Source organism: Gouania willdenowi, chromosome 9, assembly GCF_900634775.1.
Source record: "Gouania willdenowi chromosome 9, fGouWil2.1, whole genome shotgun sequence".
NCBI lineage: Eukaryota > Metazoa > Chordata > Actinopteri > Blenniiformes > Gobiesocidae > Gouania > Gouania willdenowi.
In genome coordinates this window covers 18972776-18997429 of record NC_041052.1, presented here as the reverse complement: position 1 = coordinate 18997429, position 24654 = coordinate 18972776, and the positions used below count along the sequence as shown (strand labels likewise).

The 24654-nt window shown below is 37.7% G+C and overlaps 1 long non-coding RNA gene across 1 annotated transcript; it reads right to left on the bottom strand.

Annotated features, from left to right (window-relative positions):
* Positions 1-402: 402 nt before the first annotated feature.
* Positions 403-24135, bottom strand: LOC114469343 (uncharacterized). The gene is made up of 3 exons (XR_003674763.1): positions 24124-24135; positions 19461-19466; positions 403-530 (listed from the first exon to the last, which is right to left on the bottom strand). It is a non-coding gene; the product is annotated as an uncharacterized LOC114469343 (long non-coding RNA).
* Positions 24136-24654: the final 519 nt, after the last annotated feature.

Below are 24654 nucleotides of genomic sequence, written 5' to 3'. Positions count from 1 at the left end.
CATGGACCTGGTTAGTGAATGGTGGACCTCGTGAATTTACCTTTTTAAAGTGAGAACTCAAACAGTCCTTTTCACACTCGGAAATCTCGCTTTACCATAAATAGCAACAATACATTTGATTTATAAGCACTTTTCAAAAACAATAAAGGTAAATAGTGAAAATACAGGAGTAGGAAACAGGAGCTTGGTTGCTTTAATACTGTTTTTCTTTTTCTAATTTTATGTATTGTGGTTTATTAATTGATCACAACACACATGGCTCATATTAATTTGGCCATTCTTATCCAATAATTCCATATAATGTTATTTGGATTAACAAACATCATCTATGTGGAAGAAACGCTGGTTTCTCAACACTGGCCATCATTTACACCAACCCCCAAAGTTTGTCACTGCCCAGCTGCACATTCCGATCGAATGGCTGCATTTACATAAGAGAGGTGACCCACTGAGTTGCAAATCAGTGTCATTTGGCAACCTCTGGACAGGGCAACAGGAGTAAGAAAATCTTGGACATGCTAGTGTTAAAGCTACCCTTTTCCATTACATACCACCTGGTTGCTCTTTATTTGCCCATATCTTGGCCACTCATGACTGCTTATGGCCCATTTTAGCCATTTTTCACTCTTGCCACATTTTTGCCACTTTTGGACCATTTTTGCCACTTGTTACCATGTCTGCCTTTACTTGATTGTCCAAAAAAAAAACATTTCACTTTGGGTCAAAGGCCAACAGGGACGATGCCTGTTATGCCAGATGGCCAGTCCACCCCTGGATGAGAAGGATGCTAATATTGTCCTAAGTGCCAGTAAAGTGACATATGTAGAGTGTTTGGGGAAATATTTCAATGCTCAGATACTGTAAAGATAAGAGTAAACAGAAGGAGTCATGTGTGCAACATGTGTGACAAAGCTAATATTTGGAAGCAAACATTTAAAAGTTATGTTATGCCAAAAGCTGTACCAAAGCTCCCAACACGTCTGTGTGTCCACAACAGATGTGCGTGTATGAGCTACGTGTATGAGGTCCTGATGGCCAGGATCAGGGAGAGCAGCAAGGCAAGAGGCCATGAGAGGTCCCATGGAAGTATGAACCTCCCCCAAAGAGATTGCACTGCACCCCTAGACACCCCAGAGAAATACCCTCCTTACTCAGCCACCGCCCACCAAGGTGGAGTCGACTGTCCAATAAAAGCAGAATTGGAGTTTTGAATACTTATATTCAAAACCTTTTCAATCTTTTTTTTTTTTTTTGGCTATTCAAAATATTGTGCAATGGGTAATACCATTTTTGTTTAATTATCTAGTGGGTTTTAGATTTTATCACTTTCAAAAGTGTATTTTTTTCTTTCTTCATCTGCTCCTCTCCACTCTGCTGTCCCCTGGATTTCACATTTAATGTTTTTTCATGTTTCACTGTGGACTCTAGTTTCCACACGTGGGCTCATTTTTTTATGGTTTTTTTTGGTCTCTAAATAGACTGTAAAAGTGAACCTGAGTTTTTTACAATTATCCTCTTTTTGTGTTGGGGACCGCTGACCTGTCCAGGCTCTATTTGCCGCCTGCCCTGAGTAGGCCTGAGGTTCCCGGATCATACAAGATAAGAGGGTATAAAAAACTGATGAGCAGTTGCTAACTGAAGATTACAGGCTGCAATACCAAATAAAAGTTCTATGTTATTGTCTCTGGCCCAAAGTAGTTTACATGAAATGCTTAACTTGAACTACATACAATGTCCTTCTTCTTTGAGAATCCAGAAATACTTGAATGTTGAAAGTGTGCATTAGGCGTTAAAGGTGCTATATCTCACTCACAGTGGGTTATGTACTAAGCTAAAAGTGCTTTAATCAAAGGCATTTTGCTTGAATTCAGTGTATTGTATTTTTTAGGCACACAGCCTGAAGTGCAAAAATGTGTGAATGCAAAAATACTTAAAACCTGGACAGTGAGTTTGAACAGGGATTTGTTCTATATTATTTAGTTATTACATAATCTTGTAACTTTTGGTGATGCCTGGTGTCAAAAGTATTAAAACATCGAAAGATCTCACATTGTGGCGTTGTGACCATTAGAAAATCGAGATTTGTTATAATGACATTGGTTTAATTGATGTCATGTATATTTCCTAATGTTAGTTTTGTGAAAAAAATACCAAAAGGCACTGACTCAGGCTTCTACCTACCTTCTGTATCTCAGTTCTATTCTGCCTGAGTGAGCAACAACCATCCAAGTGATTCTGACTCGGCTTGACCCGGGACAATATTCTCTCACCAGTTCCAGTTCCACCTCACTTGGTGCATATTGCCACTTATGCACTTAACCGTAGCATGCGCTCTCTTTTTTCCTCTCATCGTTCTCTCTCTGCCCTTCTTGCAGTTGTTTCAACGATTCCTTTTTGCATCTCACTCCTTCCATCACTCACCCCTTCTGCTTTCTCTTTTTACTGTCCTTTACGCCAACTCTTTGTCAATTTTGTGCTCATAAATTCTTTATTCATCTCTCTGGTCATAATTTAATAATCAGTATTAAGAAGCAGAAGAAAGTTCTCCCTCTCGGTATTTCTTTTCTTTGATTTGCAAAGTCACACTCGATTAGGGTGACCATACGTTTTCTTTTCGGTCCTCTTTAGGGGTATCCTGCATTTTTCCCCCTTTTTAGTAATTGTAAACTGTTTAGTTTTCAAGCGACTATTTAAATATTCCCTGCACCTTGCATAGAATAATATGGTGCTAGGTTGTGTGTGATGTATCGTTTTCAATGAGCTGCCTTGTGGGCAGTTCTTCCCTGTGCTCACAGGAAAAGCTACTAAATGGATGCAGGAAGCTTAGCATCAACCACAATGTCGAAGCACAAGTGTTAACTGCACAACATATTTCCCATTAGCGCTCTGGTAAAGATTGTGTGCAATACAATCCCAAAGGATTTTAATGCGGAATTTAATGCTTACATGTAAGTAAAAAAAAAAAAAACAAAACAAAAAAAAACAACAGCTACGACATACTGTATATGGAGGATGAAAAAGATCTCTGCATAATAAGAACAGAGAGAAATAGACATGTTATATTACATTTTCTATCAGTATATAGGTACCTTTGAATAAACTATTTTATTACAAGGCATCTTTAAGTACATTTTGAGTAATGTTTGAGTTTGTATTTAAACAACGTTAACATAGGAATGCAACTATAGCTCATTTTTACATGTGCTGTGTTTGGTGACACTAAGCTTACACACACGGTAGCATCTGCTATTGCTTGCGTGCACACACGTACACACACTCACACACGCACGCACATAGACTAACTTGACCTGGCAAAGATGCACCAATAGTCATAGCCCTAGCGGCTCGGTTAAGGACCACAGTGGCAAAGTCATTGTTGTAAATCCAGCTAATGGCACTAATATTTGTGTGGGCCATAAATAATGCGAACAAATAGCCACATAAAAAGAATTAATGAAAAGCAAACAGAAGTAGAGCAGAGAGATGCATGGTTATACAGTGTAGCGACAAATTACCCTTGGGGGGGGGGAGGGTATAGTGGGATGGAGGGGCTTCTGTGTAGTCATTACTCTGTACAGCGAGAACGGTCTGGCTAACACCTGTGTTTCCCTGCGATCTGCCTCACCCTAATTAGCCCACACACCCCGGGGATCCACTGACACATAAGACCTGGGCCGATGGGCAGGGTAAGGAGAGTGGGGGAGAAAAGAGAAAAAGGTAGATAAGACGGGGTTGGGGGTGGGGTGGGGTGGGAGTGTGTTTGTAGAAGATGAGATCTTGTTTTTATACGAAGCCTCCTCAGTTGACATCGGCTTAAAATGCTGGCATAAATCAACGTCAGAGAAGTAGATAAAATGAAAGAGAAGGGAGAAAAGAGAGCAGCACTGGCAGAAGTTCACTGACGTGCTGACAGTGGTGAGAACTGGAGGTTGAGAGGTGGAGGAGTCACGCTTCCCACTGATTCATTTGCACTCACACTATGGTTCAGCAGTGTGGAATGAAATATTTGCTAATTTCTGATGCCACTTTTCTTCATGCTACAAACACCTGACATGCTTACCCAACAAATTAGGGCCTCCTTCTGCTGCCAGTCAACTGAGATTCTGATCATCTCTTATAAGCGTAGCCTGTAGATCCATCTGTTTCACAGGTACAGTACATACTCAACATTTCTAAAAGTTTAGGTTGTGTTAAACTGTTCATAATCGATAGTTCACTCTGTTAAAATTGATTTTATATAGTCTTAATATAAAAGTACTAAACCGATTGGTGAAGATCATTGGCCATATTTGAAAAACTCAGGTCTCAGTTCGTAATTTATTCATTCTCCGATCTTCATGAAATGTGACTCAGTTATGTCTGGTTGGTCCTTCAGTTACCCCAAAGAGATCTGGATTGCTCATTTCGTCGCGATCCTCCTCGTTAAATAGGGATAGAAATTTCTTCCAAGCCTTTAAAATGTAAATAATCATGGTACTATGATCAAGATCAGTGGTCCAAATAACTGCTTGTATCTGGCAAAGAGGATAATTGGCGCTTGGTGGGGGTTTGTGCTCTGAGTGCTCCTTTATGAGCTACTGCTCATTACAATATGGGGCAGATTTATTGAAGTTTTGCGGCTGTAAAAATGTGTGCAACATAGCGCGCAGAGTCCATTCAGTGCATTTTCCACTGTTGAATATTAAATGTGGACGGATCAACTATTGGGTGCAAAAAATTGGGGGAGGAAATACGCGCAAATTAATTGATCAAACCTGGACTTAATTGTGGTACCCATTTTTCCCGAAAAATTTAGCACATCCCACAGCCAGGTGGTATCTTTCAACGCTTTACGCACAGTGACGGCTGCAGCGATTTTTGTGAGGAGACTACGTAGGCGAGAGGAAAGGCGACGGAGGAAGTGCATCTTGTCACCTCAAATCGACATTTTTGGGAGGAATGAATCCACAAAAGTAAGAACTTATTTCACATGAATTATGGCTGATTTGGAGCCATGGATTCTCCTTGCAATACACCCCATGGCAAAACTGCTGGCAACTTTCTTGCGTCTGGATCATTCCAGCGCACTGTTGCTATCAGTGCTGGTGTGTCCCAGAGCAGTGTCTGCAAGGTGTTGTCTGAAGTGTTGGATGCTCTGTCAGGGAGGGTGGGCAGACACATTCAATTCCCAGACACTTGGGAGGTCCAAACCCACACCAAACAAGGATTTTATGCAGTAGCCAGTTTCCCCAAATTAATTGGAGTGGTAGACTTTACTCATGTCAGACAGGGAGTGCATCTACTGTGATTGGAAACACACACACACACACACTTTGAACATGCTAGTTGTGTGTGATTTGATCAGAAATATCCAGGGTCAGTGCATGACTCATTCATACTCAGTTACAGTGCTCTTTTTCCAAAGTTGAGAGATGGCAAATATGGGGGTGGCTGTTAAATGTTTTTTTTACCTCAATACATGTAGATAATGTCATAACTGTTCATACTTGTAAGATGACACAACAGCTTTTTTTTCTTGACACCTATACTCAACCTGACCACTCCATGCTAGCACTGATACAATATGGCCCACGTACGAAACAGAAACATTGTTTAGCGCACTATTTGGAATGCTGAAAAACAGGTTCCGTTGTTTGGAAAAAACGTGGCCCAGACATTGTGGTCTGCTGCATGCTGCACAACACTGCAAAACGCAAAAGGTTGGAGCACGATGCCATGGAAATAGAGGAAGACAATCGGTAGTTGCCATATATGGGACAACCGAATGCAGCAAAACACTGGACATGGGCTGATATTATATGGATCAGTTTTTTGAGCCACTTTCAAAAGGTATGGATGTCTTTTTATTGTTTCATTATTTATTTAACACAGAAAACAAATTAATCGAACAAAAATACTGTGGCTTGTGGTTAACCATTTGCAGAAATGTCACTGCACAAAACATGAACTAAACGTACATAATGCAACAAGAATATCCACTACTCAACAAAAAAACAACCTTATATTTTGGTGGTTTCAAATAAATGCTACAATGACGTGCAGCATTTTTATTTAACTTTTAATGAAAGTCATTTCTGAAATTGTCTTTTTCGGAGCCTGCATCGGTGTCCGCTGAGTAAGTGCGCCCTACCCTCCCCCTCCATAGACTGGCTTCACAACTGTGGGACCACTTGTGTTCAATGATCTCCCATCTGCCTGGAAATCATTGCCATTCCTTCTTGATAGGGCATTGATGGACATAGTCAGCTCACCAGCTGCTTTGTGTGTGATTGCCTGAATGTCCAACCAATGTCATCAGTAGGACGTCGTCTTGCCTCCAAGGTGGCTGTTCTTGACTTATTTGAGCAATGTGTTGAGGACGGACAGACTTCTGATGCTTCTTAATTAAAGAACATCCGTGTATTATTTGGATGGATATACTGCCACAAAAGAACGAGAACAGAAACCTTATAAATTCTAAAGACTACTTCGTTAGCTATGAAAAGTTATCTCGCCATGCTGTAAAATGAAACACACATATTGACAAGAATTGTTTCTGTGATGAAAGCATGTTTTGAAGTCATTTTAAGTAACATTAATTCCAATTTTGGTAGCCTAAATAATTGCTTAAATTTCATGTAGACCTATTCACGAAAACAAACGAGTGTTTGTGCTGTACATATCTTCTCCCCCGCTTGACCACCACTTGTTGTATTTGCCAAGGATTTATTAAAAGCTACTTTTTTCTTCATTCTTCTTCTGATATATTTTTTTTATTGAGCTTTCGTGAATGTAAATGTCCCTTTTGCCATATCGCATATCTCCTAGTTACAGTGTGATTTCTTTGTTGTAGTTTGATAATTTGTTTATTTGCCAAAGCACAAAATGCTCATTTAAATAGGGCGGTCTCAACCACTTCTGCACGTGCACCAATTTGTGCTGCAATCTTAGTAAATTTGCCACAGCAGGTTAAAAAATATCGACCCTTAAAGTATTTAGGCACGCAATGATCTATTACCCTTTATTTGAGTTCTTAGTTTGTTTGCCCCATGTTTACATTTATTAGATTTCCTTTTTACATGACCTAATTCTTTCAGGCTCTTGAGATACGATCAAATTTGATAAAAACTACCGATAACAGACAATTGAGGAATGCAAGACTTGAATTTTCTTACTTGCGACATGAACAGGAATGTCTAGGAAATTATATCACCTAAAAGCTAAAGTGTGCAAGAGTTTTTGGCTTTAAAAGTTTGTTTTGCTGGCACAGTGGCAATTTAATTGCGCACACGCTTTAAGGATACGTGACTACTTTTTTGTTATCCTTGACCCTGGTTTAAGAAACTCTGGTGTTTGGTATTACCTTTGAAGTCATTTCATAACAGAGTGGGCTGTTCCCTTAACCCTGTGTGTGTGTGTGTGTGTTGGCGCCGTGACAGAGTGCGTGCAGGGTGTTTCCTGCCTATCGCCCAATGTGAGCTGAAGATAGGCACCAACGGACCCTGCGACCCTGAATGCTGGAATAAATGGGTATAAGATGAATGGATTTATTGTTTATTCCAACCAGCTACATTTTTTTTTACATAATGGCTACCAGACATTAAAAAAAAAAATGCATGCAATTACACAAAAACAATTAGGATACATTTAGCAATATTTTTAAGTTATAAAATGTATTCAAAAAATGCAGGATTTACCAAAAAAAAAAAAAAAAAAAAATGTTAATTGGAGATTTCCAAAGATGTACTTTGACCTTTACAAGCATTATGAGCACCGGTTTGTCTTTAAACGTATTTACCATTCAGAAAAGTTTCAGCAAAAAGGATTAACAAAATTTAAAGAAACAACTGTCCCAAGACCCTGCACTGCCATTAGAATGGATTGGTTTTTATTAATGTATTTGTACTTAAATTTTTGTCTTGTATTTTATTAAATGATTATACACAAGAGATTTTTCCAATCAAAAATAGAAAACTCTCCCTCAAAGCTAAATGAAAGCACCTGGTATCATCCATTGGCAGAGAAACACCTCAAAACGACAAGGAATATAGTGTCTAAAAAAATGTGAATTAACATTTTTTTAAACTATAATAATAATAATAATAATAATAATACATGTAAATAAGCATAACAGTACCAACATTACACAGCCACAATTTGTCAATTCTCAATATGTACTTTTGCGAGAAAATAGAAGTCTCAGCCTTGAATGTACCATTCCATTTTATTTTATCTATCACATTTTCTTATAGGGCTCTATACCAACTACCCATTGTCCCTATTCTGGGCTGCAGCCCAGAGGTTGGGAAATGTGCCGGGTTTGATCAGAGCTCAGCAGCTGTTAACTCATACTGCTCTAACCTGAAGTTGCTGGAATGGAACTTCTTTTCACATTTTTATTTAGTCCTTTCTCCCATGTTGTTTTATTACTTTGTTGTTTCTGAATAAAAGTTGCTCCAATGTGCATAGAACTCCATATTTTGATAAAGCCAAATCTTTTTGTCATATAGATACCGTCAGTACAGACATCTGGGCATTTCTCAGTCGAGAAATCCGACCAATTAGCGCATAGCGCTCAGATGAAAAATTGCAGGTCCTTTCTTTATCCAGCTCTGATTGGCCAGGGTTAAAGCCCAGTCCCATATTACCAATTTCTACAGGCTCTGAGCTTTACAATGCTGTGACAAGCATTCTGATTGGTCAAAGTATTGCTGAATTTAGACACATGCGTAACGACATCAAAGAGTGGAAAGAAAAATACAATTGGACATGGCACAGTAAAAACCTGAATAAAAATGTGTTTATTTCAGGCTAAATTGCAACATATAATGGTCAAAAATAAGACTAACAATGATTGGAATCAATTTGACCGACATATTACAGTTACAAACTTGTTCCCAAACTTTTGGAAAACTTTAATTTGGCGTTGTGGCAAAGTGGGCTTCTGCCTGAACAATTTTGTACAAAAACATGTGTATCTTTAGGCTATTGTTCATTTTCGACAAACTTGCTGCAGTTGATGTCCATACATTAGTTCCATTATTTCTGCTTTTGTAGCCTTCCCTACTGAGAATTGGCTTTATATTTTGTGTAAATTTCTAGGTTTTTTGGGGCGGACTACAGATTTCTGTAATTAAAAAGTGATTATTTTTTTTTGTCGCTCAGTACCATATATTGTCAAAATTTCACATAATTTGTAACCATTTGGGGCCCTACTTAAATCTGAATAAAAATTAGCCATGTAGGTAATGTAGAAACTTGATTTTCAGGGAAAAAAGTGGCTGGAGCTTAACAGGTTAAAAAAAAAAAAAAAAAAAACAGAAGCTGATGTAAAGTCAATGCATTGATGACCCCCTATGACCTTTCAAGGATTTCTCATACAGAAAATATAGAAAGTGTTAGATGTGGTAAAACAGGCTGATCATTATTTGACAACTTCATTTACAGAAACGATAATGTAATAATGATCTGGAAAAAAAAAGGCTGATTTATTATTTTTTATGTTTTGTGTCTTTGATGTTGCACAGTTTCCACATTCACCCATCAGCCCCATTAGATGATTGGCGACATTCAATGTGGTCAGGTTACCAATTCACCAGGTCATTGATCCAACTTGATACCATGAGAGCGGAAAATATTGACACAGAGAGAGACAGAGAAAGGGAAAGAGTGAGTGAAAGCGAGAACGCGGGTCTGTAAGACGGAGACAGAGTGTGAGAGAGAGAGAAATTAGAGACTTACAAGCTGAGCTGCTCCCATTGAACTTTGTCAATGATACAGACATGCTACATTGCAGTTAGTGTTTCCAAGGGGCGGATTCACTAAGATCTGAAATAAAGGGTGGTAAACCAGTTGTGTCCCTAAATCCTTTGGTGAGACAGTTCCCTCACCTGCTGAGAGGAATTCACTGAGTGCAGCAATGATTAGCGCACATGCAGAAGTGGTGGAGACCGCCCTCTTTAAATGACCGTTTTGAGAGAGGTGAGTGCACAGAAGCACACATTGACATTTGAGGAAGTTGAATTGGAGAAAGATGGACTTTTCTGTCTGCTGCAGAAACATTTAATAATGTATAAAACTAAATAAACAAATACAAATGTTTAAAAAAAACAGACAAGAAACAACAACTTCAAAACCTAAAAATATTTTTTCCCCCAAAATCATTGTAGCTGCTCCATCAGGTCATGTAACTTGCTCTGATCAATCCATGAAAAATAGGCAGATTTGGATAGAAACTGTCCTATTGATCTGTTGGCGTCATTGATCTGAGTTAATACAGCAATACAGACTATCAATCAGTCTGCACCATTTGAAGATGATCTACTGACCATCATCCAGCAGGTTTGACGTCCTGAGTTGTGCTGTGTCACCTATAGGGGAGGTAGACAAGGAGTGATAAGAATGATAACATTAATTATTATCAATATTACATTAATTTGCCTGAGGTGCCATCCAAGATAGAGTTTATAGTGTCTTAGATCACTTTTAATCAGGGGCTGTAAACTCCAGTCCTTGAGGGCCTGATTCCTGAGACTTTTAGATGTTTCCCTGCTTCAACACACCTGGTTGAAACCAATGTGTTGTCATCAAGCTCTGCAGAAGCATGATAACAAGCCGATCATTTCATACAGGTGTGTTGGAGCAGTGACACAGCCAATCAGTTTGTTTTTGGGTGGTTCGTGGGCTTGTTCATGGGTGTGTTCATGAGTGGATGAAAAACTTCTTTGGTAAAATAAATTTTAATGTAGCTCAGAACACAGTTAGATTGTAATCTTCAAAGCAAGATGAGAGCAGATATCTTATTTTTCTGGTCAGTTTGACACTAAGCATGGTATACTGCTTGCAGATATTTATTAACAACACTTCAACTGTAACTTTTCAGCATGTAACCTTATTCCTGTGAATAAAAGAGTTAATGACACAGAGTAGGAAAATTACATTTCAATTTGTCCACTTCTAAAATGTTTTCATTGTTAATTCTTGGAGCAAAAGCACAGTGTCTATGCATTGGTTCTTGGCAAGTAGGGGTAAGGCACACAGTTAAGTTGTAAACTTCTGCAGTTTTCAGTCAGTGGGAAAAAGGAGGGAGGAAGACAAATTGTTACACACCACACTCTCATTTGTGAAAATGGTGCCATCACTGCGTAAATTACGCATCTGACCAGTTGATTCTGGCCTGATGCTCCTTCCATCAACGCAACACCAGAGTTTGACGGTCAAAACATCACTGAAGCGGTGCGTCCATAGCTCATCTCCGCTGTGTTTAATGTAAACGTTTACTGCAGCGGATCTCTGTGTGTGTGTTTGCACCTGCTTGTCAGTCGTACTATTTTCCGGTGCTAAAACAATCACCTCAAACAGTTCCAGATTTGATGAATTGCATTGCGCCCACTGCATTCATTTATTTGTATGTCCTCCTCCCATTTTTTTTTGCTCTCCTTGTAAGCTCCACCTACTATACATAATCATTAGAAAGAAATGCACAAAATGAATTGAGGGTGCATTGCGACATGCAGCAGCCGCGCACTCCTGATTCTCTGGGGTTTGTATGGCTTATTAGCGCGTGGAGTGACATTTGCACACGTTTTAATACCCCTAAATCTTTAGTGAATCCGCCCCCAAGAGTACCAAATGTACACCAGCATATGAAAGACGGGTTGGAAAATGTCTCAGCACCTCACAATGACATGTCTCGTTAGTGCAAACTGAATTAGCCGTAAGCAGGTGGGTGTGAGTATGTGTTGACTCATTTCTGTTATTCTTGCTATTTTAAAAAAGGAAATCTCTTCTTTGTCTGCAGAACAAAAAGCTTATATATGCTCTCTGGACTTTTCAGGATAATTACATATGAGAAAAGTCTACAGTTTCATATAGCTCCCTGTTCTCGCTCTGTCACACTCACCTTTTCAACTGCCGTATGGATCCAAATTTGTAGCCACAGGAAAGAAATTACAACGATACTGACACACTGAACTGTACAAGCAAACTCACACAAGGTGTCTACACATGATTAAATTGCCCTTGGTTCCACAAAACAGAACATAAAAGATGAAAGGATTAAAAGACAAAGGTAAAAAGACAGGATAAATAAATAACTATTGTTAAAACATGCTGCTAGCTGTTTTTGTATAATTGAGTTTAATTTTTGGGACATTTAACCTCCATCTAGAAGGAAGAAGCTGAACGCGGCCATGCAAAGAGTGGGAGTCATCATTTAAACGTGAAGCTAGGTCATACCAGTAAAGTTTTGAATTAAAAAATATGGGACATTTTCTGAGCCATCCCACGAACCCAACCAAGCTCCATTATCCCTTATATTTTAAGACGGGCGTACAAGATCTTTATTACCCATTTGTCAACCACTTAACACAATTAGGTGATTAGAATGTGGTAGGCCTACCTTTGTTAACATTAGAATGCTGTTCAATCTAGTTTATTTATAAAGCACTATTAAAAACGACACAATTGACCAAAGTGCTGTACAACAAGGCAATATAAAAATACAATTATAAATGCAACAGGACAGTGGCACCACAAAAAACATTTAGAACAGTAAAAGTCACCTTTAATATTGGTTAAACGCCAAAGAGAACATGCGTGTCTTAAGGTGTGATTTAAAAATAGGAAGGGAGTCGGCCTGTCGAATGTCCCAAACTCATTCCACAGTTTGGGACCAAAAACAGAAAACGCTCGGTCTCCTCTAAGTTTGCGATGAGTCTGAGGAACTATAAGCAACGCTGTGAACATTCTTACTTTTTAATACAGCCAAAATGAAAACATAAAAGGGTATATGAAGCACATTTTTTAAAATTTAATATACTTCCAGTTCATATACAAGTCAACACGTTCCATATTCACTGTTAATATCACATTTATTTTCATTACAAATTTTTTTCAGACTTTAACACTTTCTTTTGAAAGGAGTGTAATTGTAGCACTTGTGATTGGTGGATTTCTCATGCTGATTTATGTTGGATCTTACAGAACGTTTAACTGTGCCCCATCCTGCTCCTCTTTAGGAAGGTAAATCCACTGTCCATTTTCCAAAGTATTTACATAACTTTTTTTCTTTTTATTGCAGAAATGCCTTCTTATATCCATTTAGTTTGTTCCTGCTGTCAGCACTAATCTAATCTCGCTAGAACTGCAACCCAGGCCACTTCAGTTGGCCGTTGTCGCGAGACGAGTGACAGCGTTCAGTTTAGAGAAGCAGAGGAATATTTCCATTTATTTATCTTTTAATTATTATTACATAAGGGATATTTACGGGATGATTCTAATACGGGACAATGATGGGAAAGAGTGGTAAAATACGGTAGTTTCTCGGTCAAAATGGGAGACTTGACAGATATGAGCTAGCTATCCCCTAGCTGAACTCAACTGTGAGTCACCCAGTAGCAGAAGTGACCATTCATCGATTTGCCTTATGGACATCCTTTGATTTAAAGTCGCCTGACCAAACCATGACACTACGTAATCTGATATAATGGACTTATTAAAGCACGATAAAATATGGACATCATGGTATGGTCAATGTGAACGTGTACAAGAACCAAAGAAGGTTACATCAACATCTTTCACTATTCCTGATTATTTAGAGCAACAAAAAAGCTGCTAAATGATTTAAAAACAAGACTGAATGCTTCACTCCACTAGAAAACAATGAGATGTTTACAGGCAAATAGGGCCTTGTGACATCATCAGTCACGTGATTTCAAGATGGCAGAATACAGGTTTTAAAACTGTAAAGTAGTCCCATTTTTTAAAAAGTTAATAAAACTAATATGGTGCAAACCAATGCATTTTGTTAGGCATAGATCTTCTAATAAGGACATTTCAAAGATTTTAGGCCACATTTGTAAAAACAGTGGAGGTCACTTTAATACAATAATATGCAGATATAAAATATTTTATAATGGTACATAATGCTTTTAATAAAAGTAATAATAGTCAGACCACTGAATATACATGTTCATTTAAAATGTGTGTGTTAAAGTTGTGGGCAGAATGGGTTTAGATAAAGAAAAAAAAAAAGAAGAAGAAGAAGAAATGTGTTTTCCTGTGCTTAGCCCCGCTTTAGCAATGTTTATCAGACTAAAAAGGAATGTTATAGTGAAAGTACATTAGTTAAATCATCAGATTAATGCAGATTTCAGCAAGAACAAAATTTCCCCAGCAATAACAGGGGAATGGGTGATAGGGTGTGAAAATTTCCTACTTCCTCTAATAATCGTTCTTTTTTTTTAAAAATATCATGTCTCACTTCCACCTTTGTGATTTTACTACTCTGGAATAAATCTTTTCTTCCTCTCTGATCCTCAAGACCGAGACATTTTTGAGACTCCTCTGGCAGTGACAGAAGTAGGCTGTATCCGCCGGAGTGCCGGCCCAATCAGTGACGATCTGCATGGTAATGTGTGGCAGGGGCGGGATAATGAAGTTCCCAGCTTGCCGACTGGAAGGCAATCCTCCGGTGTGCTGAGTGATTTATCTCCTCTGTCAAGAGCCAGGACAGCCAGGACTTGTCCTTCCCCATGGTCCCTGGGAACAAAACTCAGGCAGAGCCACAAAAGAGATGCGGGAGAGAAGAGTGCACAAGTTACCTGAACAAATGAACACAAGCGTGCATTTATTCTATGAAATTTGAAATCGCCCTCCCTTTGTTTATTATCTTTAAATGCAGTGTTGGTGTGGTGATGCTGCAGTGATTAGTTTCCTGTTTGTTTTTACCCATTTGGTCCAACCACTGTAGGAATATCCATCATCACACCTCATCCAGCCCAAATTAACATGACAAAATGCAAAACAGCTCTCATTTATGATGTACAGCTCTTTTGTAATTCAGCTCTAAACAAAAGGAAACAGTGTTGCTGTTTAATATGCACAATGCTAAAATAAGAAGAAAAAAAAAACGTCAACAAAACAAGGCATCACTGTGTGACCGCACAAATAGCAGTCCCAGGATACCTGTTTGAGGATTTACAGTGTGTTGGGTCTGCGACAGATTAAAGGGAAAAACAAGTTGACGTCTTTTTAAATGATTCATTAAATCAGTCTGAACAAACATCCTCCTCATAGCAGCCCTGCTTCGTGTGTTTTTAGATTAAAGCAGTGCGGGCCTTCGTGCTATACTCACATTGTGAATATTTCAAATCAAATACAGTTCTTCGTGTATTGTTCAGGAAGGTTACCTGTCTGACGTTCTTGGGACTAATTTTGACGTTTCAAAAATCTCAAGTTACTCAAAAGTCAACATTGTTTTTTTTGTGTTCACTCTTAGAGGGATCTGCAGCTACTATGTTGTCTCTCAGAATTGTTGAAATGATAAAAAGAAAAAAAAACTTCAGCATCATCAGCACTTCACAATGAACAGTGACAGGTGTGTTATGTTTTGTGTTTCCATTTCAAGGCTAAGCTCAGGTCTGGATTAGTTTCTGCCTTAGTTATGCACAACTTTAGGTGCATGTGCATAAACATAGATAACAGATTGTTTCTTTATTTTCTCTGAATTATAGACTCTGTTATTGACACTTTGCTGGATTTTTATCTCATTCTATAATAGACTTACTATTTGGGTTAAAGTTTTACGCCAGCAATCGGGTCCTTCGGCATGTCCTTCACCATGTCCAAATGATGTATAAAGCAAAACTACATTTTAAGACACAATATGCTAGAACAACACTGAAAATGACGGGTATAACAATAGCAGGGGTTAAATTATGGAACTGCCTAAAGGATGAAATAAAACAAAGCATAAGCCAGTTTAAAAATATTTTTAAGACAAATCATTAGTATAAGAAAAAAGACTTAATAAACATGATAAAAGGTATATATTGTGATAGAGAATATTATTAATTTAAATATTGCCACACTAAATTTATTTGATAACATTTTTGTCATAGATATGAAATAGTATATAGTATTAATATTATGTACATGTCATGTACATTCATGTGTATGTACTGTATGTATATGTGTGTATGTGTACATATGTATACAAGTGTGATATGCATCTATAAATGGTATGTATAAAACTTTTGCAGAATATATATTGAATGTGTATTGTAAAAATAGTAATATACGTTTGTGTGTTTGTGTGTGTGTGTGTAATATTATTAAAAAAATAAATACATTTGTTTTTTTATTGTGAAACAGAAAAGTGTATAAAAAATGTTCATTAGAAAAGTATTGACTTCATTATTAATGTTATTATTATTATTATTATTATTATTATTATTATTATTTCTTTGGCTTTGTTGTTTGATTATTATTTCAGTGGTATAAAAATATTACATATATATTATATATATATATATATATATATATATATATATATATATATATATATATATATATATATATATATATATATATATATATATAGTAATAGCTAATATAATAGAAAATATATAATGCTGTGCATGTATAAAGATGTAAATATTAGCATCTGGCCATGTTTTTCTAGACTGCAAGTGTCAAAAGGGGTTAAAGATAAAACATTTTTAGTGTTTTTAAGTAACTGTTATAGGAGGCGTACGTACATTTCTGATAAAACCTTGGTTTAAACACTTATTTTGGATGCAGATGGATTATGTTAACCTGAGCCCTAAAATTTGGACCTACATGTGCTCGACCGATGCTACCTCCATTTTTCAGTTACATGAACACGCTTGTCATTACAGGCATCACCCCACACATGCTCACCTTCCTAGATTTCTATCTTTAATTACTTTAATGAGGCACCAAAACTTTATTTCCTCCCATCTCTCCTTTTCTAGTTAATTAGAACAAATGAACAAAGCCGGAGGTTCTCACAACCTGATTTGGTAAAGATCAACCTCATTTGGAGTGATTTAAATGGAATGTTGTGGAATTCATTATCCTTTTTTTCTGTTGTGTATTCCACACTGTGTGAGGAACAGAGGCACTGTAGAAGAAATACAACATTGAGGAAGTCACACGACTTAACAAAACCAAAAAAAAAAAAACGTGTGACCAAACCTGCAACCTTCCAATCAAACAAGCAAAAAACACTTCACCTGAAATTCTGGAAAACCATGTAAGAATGCAAAGGGAAAAGTTGTTCATTGATCTCAGCTGTAATCTACCTAAACTGTGGGTAGTTTAAAGTTGAAAGTGTCTATTTTTATGGTTGCCGTATGGACAACCCCCGGTGCTATTGGCACGGTACCGAAGTACACGTACGTAGCGTCTTAGGATTAGGTTTAGGTTATAACCCAATATCGCAACAATTTTAGGGTTAGAGTTAGGGTTAGGTTTAGGGTAAGGTTTAGTCTTAGTCACGCAACTTAAACTGGCCAATGACTGACCAATCACGTGACCGAAACTGACCAATGACTCACCAATCACGTGACCTAAACTGGCCAATGACTGACCGATCACATGACCTAAACTGATGATATAAACTATAGTATGTTTTTGACTATTACAGTGGACGAGCAAGACAAACATTTCTAAGTGCAGAGGTGTAATGCTGGGTTCACAACGAATGCGTCACGAAATGTCCGTACGTCCAGATTACATATAAAGTTAATGAATAGATGAGTCCCAGATGCAATATCTTTCCTGTGCGGCGGTGCGGTCCAATACGCACGTCAAACGCGTTGGTTGTGCAAGCGCGCTCCTGATTTTTTGTCATATTTGCACATTCGCAAGAGTTGAAAATATTGAACTCCTGCAACTGTTTCGCATGACGAAAGCCAATCAGAGTCTTTGTTGACGATGACGTCAGGCCGTTAACAAGGACACCAATCTGTTCACCCATTCAACCATGGAGTAGACGCTGTGTGTGACCATCTGGAGCTGTATGACACGGCCTTTATAACCAGGACTGGTCAAGAAAGGATTTGGCGTGGAGGAGAATCAGCGAGGAGGTGGTAGTAGCAGGTAAATGGTCTCTGTGTAGTTTTCATCTTTGAAAGTCAGCACTGAGCTAGGATAGCATTAGCCGCTAATCACACCGGCTTTTTTCACTGGTGGTTTATGTTTGTGAGAGGAGAAAAAGGAGCGCAGCTCCTCGCTTCAGCAGTCAGTGAAACTCACCGAGTTGGTTGTGTCGCTTGTGGGCGGGGCTTCGCTTCAGACGCACATATGAAGCAAATGGGGACCTGAGGAACGTTTTGTGTGGCAAACGCGTCCGGTGCCGCAGAAGACGCATTTGGTGTGAACGCAGCATGAAAATTACTGATATTTTTTACTCATGTAGAAGTACTGTTACTTGATTGAAATTGTACTCAAGTACAAGCACAACTAAGTCATACATAAAAGCTTAACTACATGTAAAACATAGCTCAATTAAATAGTACTCAAAGTAAAAGTTACTAGTTACTTTTGCCCCCCACATTTTTTTTTGGTAATAAATCTTTCCATCGGGGGGCTGCTCGGCCGGGGGGGGTTGCCTGGGCTCTCTGGCCCCCACTCTTTCTGCTATTCTGGCTGCGTCCTCGAGTCCGGGGCAGTGCTTGGGTTTACAGTGGCAGTATCTTGCACATACATCGGTCTACGATGCACTAGCATGCCTTGGACTGTGGGATAAAACTTGTAGTGGGCTTAACTTTAGACACGTTGATCCCAAATACCTGTTTCAGGTATTACCACTCACTCCTTCCCTCTGCCCACAGCCACCGCCATTATAGTTAAGCCTCACGCCTACAACTTCACATCTCACTCTCACTTTACAGTAATCAACTCCTCCCCACCCTTCCATTTCTCTACCTTGAATCGCTCCTCCCTGCTCTCTTCCCCCTCCACCTCCCCCCCACCCCCTCACCTAGCCGAAACACTGCCCTCTCTTTTTATATTCTCCCTTTAATAAAGTGTTTCTTACCCTTCCTTAGGGAGGGCTGGTGATGGTCACAATTATGCAATAAAATAATGCAATTTATTTAATTGCAATAACAAAAAACAAAAACAAAAAATGCATTGCTGTCTAAAAAAGATTGCACTTCTTGTAGTGTTGACCTTTGACAGCATGTGCAGACAAAAAAAGAAAAAAAAGAAATCTCATGTATAAATTTGAACTTATTTCCACAAAAGGCATCTATATAAAATAAAAGGTTTAGCACAATGTACAATTCTTTTTTTTTTTTTTTTTTTTTTTTTTTAAATAAAATAACACCAATGAATTCAATTCAAAATAAATAAATAAAAAAATCATGCACTAGCTACATTTATGAACTCTAAAACTGAGAAAATAACATCCATTCAATGCTGTTTTAGTGTAGTGCGTTACGTTTCATCTGGTTGGTTGGCTATGATGTGATGCATTTTAATTTTTGTCTGGTCATTTCATTTTTTGTAGTTTCACATTGTCCGTTGATCATTTTAAAACAACATAATAATAATTTACTCAGTAACGGTTGGGTGTAGAAAAACATATTACTGATTTAAAAATATAGTGAAAAAGGTACAAGTACCATGAAAGCTATTAAAGTAACGTGAGTACTTGTAATCTGTTTCACCTCTGTCTCAGTGTCTACTGTCTTATGACAAACCTACAAATATGGGCGTTCTCAATGAAGTATATGGAGTACATATCATTTGCATCCATGGAATTGTATATGATCTATCTATTTGTTGAGGAAAAGTTATAGCTAATTTTATTGAAAAAAACGAGCACATTTCCAATCTCAAAATTCACTTCTGTTTATGCACCTGACTTCTTTTTTACTGCACTGCACACCGGTGGCACCAAAAGATAGAAGGAATAAACAACAGGACCGACTACAACAGAAATCCAACCTGTAAATTAGCTCCAGGATGGTATGAGCACGAGTGCATTTATTTGATTTATTTTTACCTCTGGAGTTTACTGGAGTTAATTCACACAGGTACTGTTTAACGATGCGTGGCTTCAGCAAAAGTTGAAAATCTTTCCGCTGATTGAAAATTAGTTTATCATGAATTTAGGGGTGAACTAAGTCTTCCTTTTAATAACGGCTTTTGTTGGGTGCTTTTTCAGAAATACTTTAATTATCTTTACAATTAATGCTGCTTAGAAACAAACCTGCTTGACATTTAAGAAACAAACTGTTAAATAAAATGAAATAAAATAAATATGGTTGCTGTGTAGATACAGTTTTAATAAATCAATTGTATTACTCAAGCTCAACATCACTCTACCACTATATAAATTACAAAGCACCAGGATTGGAGTCAATTATTATTGTAATTGCTTAATTTAAAAAAAATGTTTTGCTGTCGTAATTGTAATGAAATTGTAATTTAGTTCAGATAATTCACTTTGTAATTGTAATTGCCATGAAAATTCTATAAAAATTGTCAATTTTATTTTAACGCAAAACTGGGGAAACATGGTACTAGTTCTATCTACAGTTCTACACATATTTAGTTAATTATCAAAATATGTTTCATATCAAGCTTTTTAAAAACACAAGGTAATCAATAGATAGGAAATAACTTAGATGATAGATATTTTAGTGTATTTTACAGCTGATTTAGGACCGGTTATGCTAACAGAAAGCTAACACAAAAGGAAGGCTAATTTGTATTAGGGTATTTATTAAAGGCTCAGTAATTGTGATTCAACTTTAGTAATTGATAACGTATTTATAGTTGACTTTTAAAGGATAAAAAATAATTGCAATTTAATTGGAATGGGAAAAAAATGATGGTCACTGTAATCGTAGTGGAATTGTAATTGAAAGTGCAATTATAAGTATAAAATGTAATTGACACAAATAATGCAATTTTACAGTAAACGGTTCAACATGAATTGACCTCTTTAATCCTTTATATACCAAGCATCAGTAAAGGTTGGCCACAAAGACCTAGGGATTGGAAAGAGTTTTCATTTCTGGTTGTCAAAGGCAGTGATTTTCAAACTTTTTAGGCTCAAGTACCCCTTTCTCTGATTTCTGAATCCAAGTACCCCCTTTGTCCAAACTACAACGTTTTGCTCAAAAACTATTTAAAAACAACTATTGAGCATAATGATGGAATGAACGAGTGATAACACACATTTTAAAGAATCTAATTTTGTAAATAAGTGGAAAGAAACAGTATTTAGTGTAGTGGTTCCCAACTTTTTTTTTAGGAGAATTTCTGGCGACCCCAAATAATTAGTTCTTGAGCTCAGATGTTTTCTTTTACTGCATTTATTTAAATTAGATTTATATTTCACAAAGTGTGTGTTTTAATAAAAAATAAATAAAAGAATAATAATTTAAAAAAAAAATAATTCAGAAATTTCAGGCGACCCCATTTAAACTCCAGATGAACCCACATGGGGTCCCAACCCCAAGGTTGACAAACACTGATTTAGTAGCTCCTGATTAGATTTATGTCAACAGTTTTAAATAATTTCTGGTCATCTCACGCCTAGGGTGGAATCAAGATTGGCACTTTATTTGTTAATTTTCCCTTTTCTCATTCTCTCAAGTACCCCCTGTAGTGCAATTGCGCACCCCTAGGGGTACGCATACCCCTATTTGAGAAACACTGATCAAAGGAATACATTGTTACGCTCACATTCACTGTAGCTCATTATTCAGGAGCAGTACAACACATCTGTGTTCAGGCAGAGGGGGAACAAGTACACAGTAATTGACTCCTGGTCTCTTCCATCACATTGAGGCCCCATTAATATCTGTTTTCACTGGATTGTAAGATCACTGAGTGAACATGTTTGTTTCACTTTGACACATGAAACCAGCTGAAATCAGAATTAATAATTAACCTGAAGTCGGTGGCTCAGTGTGTATCGAGTCTTTATTCTCTCCCGCTATCATCAGCCTCTATGAATGAGTATAGCATTTTAGTGTGACAGAGTTTCAAAGACTAAAAAACAACAACAGTTTAACACTCCACACACACATATTTATGCACACACAAACTATGAGTCGGGTGTCAAAGGCATGTCAGTGCAGAGCAGCAGCACGACCTGGTAGCAGCTCAGGCTGTGTGTGAGTACGCTCCTCAGAAGCAAGCACCGGTGAGGCTGACAGTGTCAGCTTGGCTCTCCTAATGAATGTCTCACTTCCCCCGGCGCACTCCTTTCACTCACCCCTCGCAGGCACCTAGCACCCCTCCGCCTACGGGCCACGCAGCTCACCGGTCGACAGCTTGTGCCATCATCGGTATGACCTCATGGCCTCCCAACCTCGCCAGCGGACCAAGTGTCACTTTGGTTTTGGCGAAGGCGGGTGTTCTTGGAATGGTGTCAGGGCATTGTGAAGGGTAAATAGATTAATAGAAGTTAATGAGAGATGCACTCGCAGTTTAGTGATGGCAGACAAATTAGGCTTTGCTTTAACTGTTATGTTTTTTTTTTTTCTTTCTCTCACAGTTTTGGTGCTGTAAGAACTTTAAGACACAAGAGTCCATTTTAATTCGGTACAATTATACTAACGCTAATAATACAGCAAGAAAAGTGTACCGTTAAAGATTATACACCCACATCCCAAAGACAAGCAGACAAAGTGTAAACTTTAAATTGCCCATTGGATGTGAATGTGCTATTCTCTGCGCCACATGATGCCTTGTGAATGTGCTTTTCTACACTGTGCGTTTCATTTCGGACTGGTGACAAGTCCAAGGTACATCCCTTTTTGCACCGAGTACATGCTGCTCCACAACTTTAACTGTTTTTAATTTTTACATTTTTATTTTCGGACATGTTTGGAGGAAGAAAAACAACCAGCATCAGTTGATAAACAAGAAAGGTATACAAAACCAGAACAAACCAACAATAGCAACACAGATAGGAATGTAGTTGTTTTTGTGTTTGATAGAAAGAGTGGATAATAGTACAACCCTTTTTAAATATACTTCATCAAACCAAAGTAGTAGCTGATCAAAATCAATGACATCATAAAGCAACTAAAGATCAGCAGTGAAAGTAATGAATTACTCACAATACTGTAATTGAATTGCTTTTATGAGTACTTGTATATTTTTCAGTATATTTCTAAATCAGTAATTTTACTTGTACTTACGTATGTGTTTTAAAAGAAGAAAAGTAATTAATTATTTATTTTTTGTTTTATAATGATCAACAGACATTGTGAAACTCCAAAAAATTAAATGACCAGAGAACAATCAAATGCATCATATCATAGCCGACAAATCAGATTAAACGTAATGCACGACAAAACAGCATTTAATGCCAGTTATTTTCTGAGTTTTAGAGTTCATAAATATAGCTTTACTTAGAGCCTGAGTTTTTTTATTTTTATTTTGAATTGAAATCATTGGTGTTATTTTATTTTAATTTAATTGTACATTTTGACAAACCTTTCACTTTATACAGATGTGTTTATGGAAAATAAATTCAGTTCCAATTGTGCAAAATTGAATCTTTTCAGATGTTTACTGTACGCTAGGGAACCGTGGCAAGATTTATTACCAAAAATAAACGTGAAAGTGGTGAAAGTATCTAGTAACTTTTGCTTTGGGTACTATATAAACAAGCTACTTTTTACTTGTACTTGAGTATTTTATGTATGACTTACTTGTACTTTAACAGTACTTCTACTTGAGTAGGATCTATCAGTCCTCTTTAAACCACTGCTAAAGATCACGACGGATGATTACCTTCTGGCATCAAAAAAACCAGGACTAAAAAACTAGCTTTTAAAACATATTTTGTGCTAAATACAAAATTATAATAAACAAAAAAAAAAAACATCCATTTGTTTCTATTGTTTAACGTCACAAGAAAGTTTGTTTTTCAGAGTGAATTAATAAAGTAGTGGATAATCTATAGATGTTTGAAAGCCTTAGCCTGGTCTCGATTACTTACTAATCAAGTGTAATCACTATAGCCACATTATCGGTCACTCAGGCACTGATAATGTAATGATTGGGATCATTGGACAAGCAGTTATTGTCCTCCACTCACATCATTTCTATTGCTCTCTCTCATACATGCAGATGTGCACCCATGTCTGGTTGAATGCACAGCACATATGAGTGCACGCATACACACATACGAATACAAATGTTGCATAAATCACACCAGCATGTGTAGTTGGTCACAGCACTGTCCACTGTCTCTGACTTTTGTGCTTCCACGTTTCCAGTGTGGTTATTCCATGTGTTTCCCTCCCATCATCCGTACTTGAGCAAGGTGACAATTACAGGGTTTCCAAGCTGAGAGGAGACGCTCATCAGCTGCTATAAACTGTGGGGACCCCTGTCACACACGCACACACACACATACGACCAGCTCACTTGTACATCATTTCCATACAGCCAGATACACACACACACACACACACACTCTCTTTACCACCCCCACACGCCCCATGCTGTTCCTAACTCACAGGACCACTGCTGGCAGATTCAGAGCCATGACAAACAGACAGACATATCATTACCCGAGCCTTTTCCATCAGGGCGGGTAGTCGGATGTTATCAGGGATGGGGACCACAACCCAACAAGAACCACAGCTCAACAAAGACCTGAAAACTCTCACATTCTGAAAACAAACTCATCGTTGTCTGTCTTCACAAGTTTTAGTTCCTATATGATGATTTTACATTCGACCCAGTTTATCACTGGGCTATACATGGCTGTGAGTGTTAGCAGTAATGCATTTCACACAAAGACAAAGATTTTATCTTATTCAAACTATTTCTTTTTGCACGATTGCGAGTCGAACTGCGCCTATTCCACTTTCTCTTTTTCCTCAG